Source organism: Mobula birostris, chromosome 13, assembly GCF_030028105.1.
Source record: "Mobula birostris isolate sMobBir1 chromosome 13, sMobBir1.hap1, whole genome shotgun sequence".
NCBI lineage: Eukaryota > Metazoa > Chordata > Chondrichthyes > Myliobatiformes > Myliobatidae > Mobula > Mobula birostris.
The window spans coordinates 30,654,644-30,662,670 of record NC_092382.1 but is presented as its reverse complement, the minus strand read 5'-3'; the positions used below and the strand labels follow the sequence as shown (position 1 = coordinate 30,662,670).

Here is an 8,027-nt window from a genome sequence, read left to right as displayed (position 1 = left end):
TTGCCGACGGTTAATAAGAGGTTTCTGTCGTGGCGCGATTCAGGCAGACTTTCAATCTCCCTGCTATACACCGATTCACCCTAACTTTTCATATGAGAAACAACAGAGGTACCTTCAGCTGACTCAAATGTGGTATCGGGGTTGTACCTAGCCTCCGTCACAGTTATAAAGCAAGTAGAGCAGGGGCTGAGACTTTTGGTGGATCTGTGCTGATGATGATTGTGGAGCAGATGTTGTTACCAACCAGAGCTGACTGGGTTCGCCAAGTGAGGAAATCGAGAATCCTCACAAGGAGTTATTGAAGCATAAATCTTGGAGATTATTGATTAGTTCTGAAGGAATGATAGTGTTCAACCCAGAGATCCAGTGAGTGAAATGCGTCATGATGCATCATCCCGGGAATATCCAGACAGTCAAGATTGAGCTGGTGGAAAAGTTACCGGAGAATTTTCAGGTGTTAGGATCTGTCAGCATTTAAACAGGCAGAGGCTATATAATCACGTAGTTCCTAAATTTGTAAATGACATCAGTATTGGTGGTGTCGTGCACAATGAAGAGGATTGGCTAAGTTTACAAAGAGAGCGAGACCAACTTAAAAAGGGACCAAGGAATGGCAGGTGGAAGTTAACTTGACCAGACGCTGCGCTTTGTAGAGTTAAGGCAGGGCAGTTCTTGCATAGTGAACGGCAGGGTGCTGGAAATTTTGTAGGATTGGATAAACCAAGCTTACTCGCTGAAACTGGTTATACACGTTGACAAGGCACAGTAAGGATGCTATCAGACTAGAAAGCATACCGGAAACGTTTCATGGGAATGTTACTTAGAACACTCGGTTTGAACTATAAGGAGAGGTTGTGTAAGCTGAGAGATTTCTTCCTGCTGCATAAGACGCAGTGGGGTGACATTAACGAGGTGTAGAATATCATTAGGGTCACAGACAGGAGTCAATATGGTTGTTCTGACACGTCTAGCGTGATAGTGAAACGGATAGTGTTTGTCGCTCTCAATTTCAGCTTCCACCGAGGCTGGCAGTCTCGCGAAAAGGAGAGCTGAAGGTGTAAACCTCTCCCTCGCCAACAGTAAGCCTCGTGTAGTGCCTGGTCGCTGGCGACACACGGAAGCTGAACTCCTTTCGGACTCAGGCTGAACGACAGAGGACAGGGAAGGAGGTCTGGCCCCTGCAGACGTAGCACGTCGGCTCACCGACGTGTAGACACGCCCTGGTGCTCGTGAACCGGATCTCCAGCTGTGGGTAAATAACCCCACTGCCCTGTGGTAAGCCTCGGGAGGGACGAACGCTACGGGATTAGACATTGACAGCAAATCCGGAAGGGAGCTCCTAAGGCGGCTGAACGTCGCAGACGCCTTTCTGGCAGCTTCTGCAGCCAAGCTGGTGACAAACGTATCGCTTCATAAGGTTTCTTTTGGACTACAATGGTGAGGCCGAAAGAGGGTGGGGAGGGCGCACCTTGACAACTGGGCAGCTGAAGATCTCCATACCTTCCGCCCATGCTCGTGATGATGATCACTCACTGTCCCTCCAAGGCACACGGATGTCAACCACCATCACAATTAAATGGCGGCCAGAATACCCGCTCAGCCAGTTTACTGATGCCTTCATCAAAACCCAGACCCCACCCCGACAGTGACCGCCAAGGACGCGCTGGGAAAGCTTTACAGTATCACCGGCTGTTCAGCAGCATCCGGGCGATCTATTCATAGATGCAGGAGTCTTCTATCACGCTAACGTGCGGGTCATATTAGGTATCAAGACGGCACAGACGGTCAATGCGAAAAAGAAAAATCAGCAACATCTTTCTGATAACGGTATACAGCTGGGCAGCAGGGGCGGTATTGCTCACGAGGAAACTGTATCAGTGACTGCCGACTGTACCAGTGTGGTCTCCCTACCGAGCCTCTCAAGGAAATGTTATACACGCTTCGAGGGATGCAAGAAAACACCTTCCCGGTGAGCAGCCACTGTCGGTAGCAGCGACAGAGACGATATCAAATCTGCAGCGAGCCAGTCCCCGTCAACATAACGCCTTCCCGGTGAGCAGCCACTGTCGGTAGCAGCGACAGAGACGATATCAAATCTGCAGCGAGCCAGTCCCCGTCAACATAACGCCTTCCCGGTGAGCAGCCACTGTCGGTAGCAGCGGCACATGAGAAGGACTCCGCAGAGGGCAAACTCACATCAACATAATGTCTGACAGGTTGGCAGCCGCCGTCTGCAGCAGCAGTAGACATGGGAACGACTCTGCACGAAGCCAGTCTCCGTAAGGCTGCCGGATCAGTCAAACTCCCAGGCCGGCTGCTCAGGCTGTGTGCACGCCAGAGCACTGACGTCTCCATGGACATCTTCAATATTTTACAAGCTGCCGTCCCCATATTCATCAAATCAACCACTATGCGATGTCTGTATTCATTTTGTGCGGACTACAATATTAAATGCTGTGGTTTAATATCAGGTATTATGAGCAATTTCGGTCACCTTATCTAATGAAGGATGCACTGGCATTTGAGAGGGTCCTGGGGAAGCACACGACAATGCTCCCGAAGTTGAAGTGTTAACGTGTGAGAAACGTTTGATATATGTGGGTGCACGTTATTGAAAACTATAGAATATTGAAAGGCCGTGAGAGAGTGGATATGGAGGGAATAATTCCTATAGTGGGTTGGGGGAGGGGGGTGGTGAGTCTCTAACCAGACGGCGCTGCCTCAGAACACATGGGCGTCCCTTCAGAAGAAAGATGAGGATGAAATTCTGCAATCAGAGTGGTGAATCCATGGAACCCATCGCTATGGACGGTTGTAGAGGCAGGGTAATTTGATTTTTATAAAGCAAGTGTTGATAGGTTTCTGATCAGTAAGTGCGCCAAAGGTCCCGGGCAGAAGGCAGGAAAATGGGGCTTGACGGGAATGATAAATCAGCAGCAATGTATCACCCCACCCCCACGTTTCAGCAAAAAGCATCAGCCCCTACCACCCACCAAATCAATGGCAAAGTCCCCAGAGAACTTACGTTGAATGATATTGATGTTTCTATACCAAGCCACGGTGCTGCCATTCAATACGTTCTGTATCTATAGAACTTTGTCACGCTTTTAGACCTCATGCCGAATCTCTGCAGAGTCCTAAGAAACCAGAGTCACCGCCGTGCTCTCTTCGCAATTGCACTTGATGGGTCCAGGGCAGATCCCCAGAAATAGTAACATCAGGAATTTAAAGTTGCTCACCCCCTCTGATCCTCCGAAACCTCTGGTGTCTCCTTCCTTAGCCTTGGTTGCATTGAGTGAGACGTTTAAGGGCAGGGTGGAAGTTGGAGGCAAAGTGGGTGAAAATGTCGAAGTCAGCGCGAGTGCATGAAGCGGCAACAATACATTCGTTGACGTAGCGGTGGAAGAGATAGGGTGCATTACCGATGCGAGTATTGGTAAATGGACTGTTTTACTCAGCCAACGAACAGGAAGGCATATTTGGGGCCTATGCGAGTGCCCATGGCTACACATTGAATTTGGAATAAGTGGGCGCAGCCGAAGGAGAAACTGTTGTGGTGGGGACCGGTTCTGCCAGTCGGAGGATGGTGGTGCTGGAGGGGAAGTGGTTGGTTCTTTCCTTGAGAAATGTGGAGAAATTTAAGGCCCTTTTGATGGGGTCTGGAAATCCCTAGAGAAAATGAGACGGCCAGGGCCAGGGAATTGAAAGTTAGTGAGTAGATGGAGAGCACGGGAAGGGTCGGGAATGCCGGTGGGAAGGGACTGAAGGACGGGGCATAGGATGGACTGGAGCTATTAACACAGGATCAGTGGGGTAGCAGCGGGCAGAGACAATGGGCCTACCCGGACAATCAGGCTTGTGATTCCAGTAGGAGGTAGAAGAGAGCAGTTCAGGGCAATGGAACCATGAGTTTTCCACAGGGAATGGAGGTTCTTCAGAGTTGACGATGTCAGCGATGATGTCAGAGACGGTTCTCTGATGGTCTGCTGTCCAGGCTTCTTCAAGGTGTAGTCATGAGAGTTACCGCCTAGTCTCACCAAGGCAGAGATCAGACCACCACTCTACAACAGCAACCATTTTGTCTGCAGGCTCGATGGTACGTTTGGGTGTGGTGTTTAGGGAATGGGGGAGTAGTGCATTCGGAGGGGGTAAGGGTCGAGGAGAAGTGAGGATTCCTGACGTTGAGGCGGTTGATGTCTAGTCGGCAATTAGTGATGAGAAGATCCAGATCAGGCAGAGAATCAATGCGCTGTGTCAGAGAAGAGGAGGAGGGCTGGAGACAGGAGAATGCACCGTCAGTGCTGGGTGGTGAATTCTGGCCGAAAAAGTGGGCTCGAAGACGGAGATGAATGTGAAATAAACTTCACCTTCCCAGCAGCAGCTCATCCCGGAGGTCTGAGAAGCTGTAGCGAATTGTTTACGAAAGTGTTTGCAGAAATATATGTTATATGTTACGTAAAACGAACACGTGGCGTTACATTTTACACTAGGGTAGTGTACTCCGATTAATCCCCACGCGAAATTGAGACATCCATGCTGAGAGTGAAAGACAGAATGGAAAGAAAACCGCCAGTTTGTCAAAACGACCGTGGCAGGACTCGAACCTGCAATCTTCTGATGACTTCCAATCAAGCACCGAAGTCAGACGCCTTATCCATTAGGCCACACGGCCGTGTCCTCTAAGATAGGCCAAGGAACGAAAATGGGAAATGCTGACTGCTGCAAGGAGTTTCCATGTATAGAATGTTTTCCTGACCTGGTTAAAAGTACTGGCACACAGTGATTTCATCCCAGGTGAACATTCAACCTTTGTTGTTAATATCTTCCTAATAATTCCTACTTTGGGCTGTTCATTTAAATTCAATATTCTGTCACGCAGAAAGGAATTCTCCAAGGCACAAGTCACGGTCTTTTGTAGCGGTGTTATATTCTGGGATTGGAATCAGTGAAAATGGTCCACCATATTCAATACATTATTCATAGAGTGAGCTCGAATACTTTTTAGATATATCAGCCGTTCGATTGATATTCCAGAGCCGGGCAGCCATGTGTATGTGTCGGGTAAGCTTTCGGGTGATCGGATCTGCGGTTGTGCACAGCCGGGCGTGCCGTCATCGTGTCCGTAATGTGGTAGCTTTCAGGTTATTGCATTTGTCGAATACACGGAAAGTCGTTATTCTCGAACCAGATGGCAAATTTCTATAATATCTGTTTACTTGAAACCGAGTAATATGACAAGAATTTAATTTAACATAAATTTATCTCATTGTACAACTTGTAATGGGATCCTGAATTACCCCTATGAACTGTTGTTTTGAAAAGAGAGAGAGAGAGCGTTATTTAACACCGACTTGTTTGTAAAAGAGAGAGTGAGACGAAGACTAACGGTGGGACTGTCACTTTAAGGAACAAGAAAGAACTGCTTAACTGTTGGATTTCTGTTGAAGTGGAGATAGCACCGAGCAGCTCGTATGTTGCTATAGTGACCGAAGGCGGTGTTATTTAATAGACACTCGATCTAATGATTTTCGGCAGGTTGTTGACACTTCCTGCAAGGATTTTTGTCTGCTTGCATTTCTTTCACAGACAGAGGAAGGAGAGATTATTTGAATGGCAGGTGGTACCCAGTACGGTGAGATAAATAGGAGGTCAGATGATAAAGACATCAAGCACATGTTCTGGACAGTGAATGAGCACTGTTGTGCCCGGAGGAAAAGTGGGTTTTAGCGGATCAATGAGGCGGATCGATCTGTTGTTTTTGCAGTGGAAAGAGAAAAAGGGTTGACCGGTGGGGAGTTGTCCATGTGTCCACCCTCGCCTGGGGGATAGCTCACCACAGAAAAGCGGTCCCCTTTGTTAGAGTCAAAGTCTGTGACTGTTATATATAAAGTCATTGCTAACCTGTTTGATTGTCTACATTTATATTACTGTATTGCGTAGTTACTAATACATATTATTAGTTTATAGCAATACCGGACTCCAAAGTGCTTTCCATCTCTGCTGGTTCTTTATTCCCGTCACGGGGTTCGTGACAAACTTAAAACACTCACAGGTTCTAGAATTACAGAGAACAGAATCGATCCTTTTGCCACAGCACGTCCATAGCGTCTAAGCCGCCTACATTAGCTATTCCCATGTTTCCTGTGATTAGCACCAATCTCTCTGAACTCAGCTTTTCACGTCCTTGAATTCTGGTAAGCACGGCGAGCAAAATAAATCGACGTAGAATCTGAACATAAATGTGTGTACCATAAGCAGAGTCTGTAAGTGTTCTGAAGAAATTCAAGACTTCCAGTCACAAGAGTGAGCAGAGCAGACGAGGTGGCCGAGAGGTGAAGGCGATGGACTGCTAATCCATTGTGCTCTGCATGCGTGGGTTCGAATCCCACCCTCGTCGCGAGGTGTTTGTCTGCGAGACCATCTTCGAATTGATCACTTTAAAAGTTCCGAGTCTTCACCTTTTGTCACAGGGACGCCGACAGGTTGGTGTGTTAGTCATGAAAAAACAATATTCACCATTAGTTCGTCACCAAATTTGGCCACAACACCACAAAATATAGGAACTGAATTCGGCTATTCGGCTCATCGATGTTTCTCCTCCAACCCATCATGGCTAATCTCAACCCAATTCTCCTGGCTTCTCCTCGTCACCTTGGTCAACCTTACTAATCGAGAAGCTGTCAACCTCCGCTTTAAATAAACCCCATAAGATGGGCTCCACAGTGAGCAAAAAATCCACAGATCCTTATCTTCCGCTGAAGGAGGTCCTCCTTATCCCTGTTTCAAAGGGACGCTCTTATCTGAGCCCTCTGGCCCCAGACTCTGCCACTTCAGGAAACACTCTCTCCATGTCCTTTTATCTCAGCCATTCAATATTCGATAGATGTCACTGAGATCCGAGGCTCGTCCATCTAAATTCAAGCGAGCTCAGGCCCAGAGTTGGAAAACGTTCCTCAAGTGTGACCTTTTCAGTCCCGGGATCATTCTAGATATCAGCCTCCGATGTCAGCACATCCGTTTTAGATAAGGGACCGAAATGTTTACCATACTCCAGAGGCGGTCTCACTAAAACCTTGTAAAGGGTTAGCATTACATTCTTCCTTTTTGTTTTCCAGCTCTCTCGAAATGAATACTGACATTACATTTGTCTTCCTTACTATCGCCTCAAACTGTATGTAAACATGTCGGGAACCGTGCACGAGATCTCTGAACTCCCTTTACACATCTTTTTGTCTAAATTTATCCCCATTTAGATAATAGACTTTCTCCTCTTTGCGTCTACAAAGTACAATTCCATACATTTCCCGACAGTATAATTCATTGCCTATTCTTCTCATCTGTCCAAGTTCTTCTGCAAACTTTCTGCTTCCTCGGGACTACCTATCCTTTAAGCTAGATTTGGATTGTCCTCTAATTTGGCCGCAAAGCCACCAGTTTCATTATCAGGATTCATTGACATATGAGGTGAAAGTTTGCGATCGGAATACAGATTCGTCACCGGCAGGCAAACAGAAAATGTCCCCTTCATTATCAATGTTTTTCTCCACCCAGTCAGTCATTCGTCTCTCCATGGCGGTATATATGCTGCATTATCATTTTTAGCAGGCCCATATACTGCACTTTGTCAACAACGTTCCGAAAATCCAACTAAGCAATATCCAGTGACTTCACTCTGTTTATTCTGCCTGTTATTTCCTCGAGGAATTCCAAGCAATTTGTCAGGATAGATTACCCCCTGAGGAAACAATGCTGACTTTGGCCTATTTTATTGTGTGCCACGAAGTGCAGCGAAACTTCCTCCTTAATAATGGACTGCAACATCGTCGCAAACGCTGTGGTCGGGCTAACAGGCTGATATTCTCTTTTTTGCTTCACTCCCTTCTGAAAGAGAGAATGACGTTTCCAATTTCAAAACTATTCAAAAATACAGTGATTCTTGAAGGATCATTACAACTGCCTCCACAATATTTTGGGACAAGAAGATTGGCGTGAATGTCGGCAAAACCTGCGATGACGATTAGTTTCGC

General features: G+C 47.0%; 2 non-coding genes across 2 annotated transcripts; one reads left to right on the top strand and one right to left on the bottom strand.

Annotated features, from left to right (window-relative positions):
- Positions 1-4,583: 4,583 nt before the first annotated feature.
- Positions 4,584-4,672, bottom strand: trnar-ucg (transfer RNA arginine (anticodon UCG)). The gene is given in 2 exon segments: positions 4,584-4,619; positions 4,636-4,672. It is a non-coding gene; the product is annotated as a tRNA-Arg (tRNA).
- A 1,643-nt stretch (positions 4,673-6,315) lies between these two features.
- On the top strand, positions 6,316-6,397 carry trnas-gcu (transfer RNA serine (anticodon GCU)). The gene has a single exon. It is a non-coding gene; the product is annotated as a tRNA-Ser (tRNA).
- Positions 6,398-8,027: the final 1,630 nt, after the last annotated feature.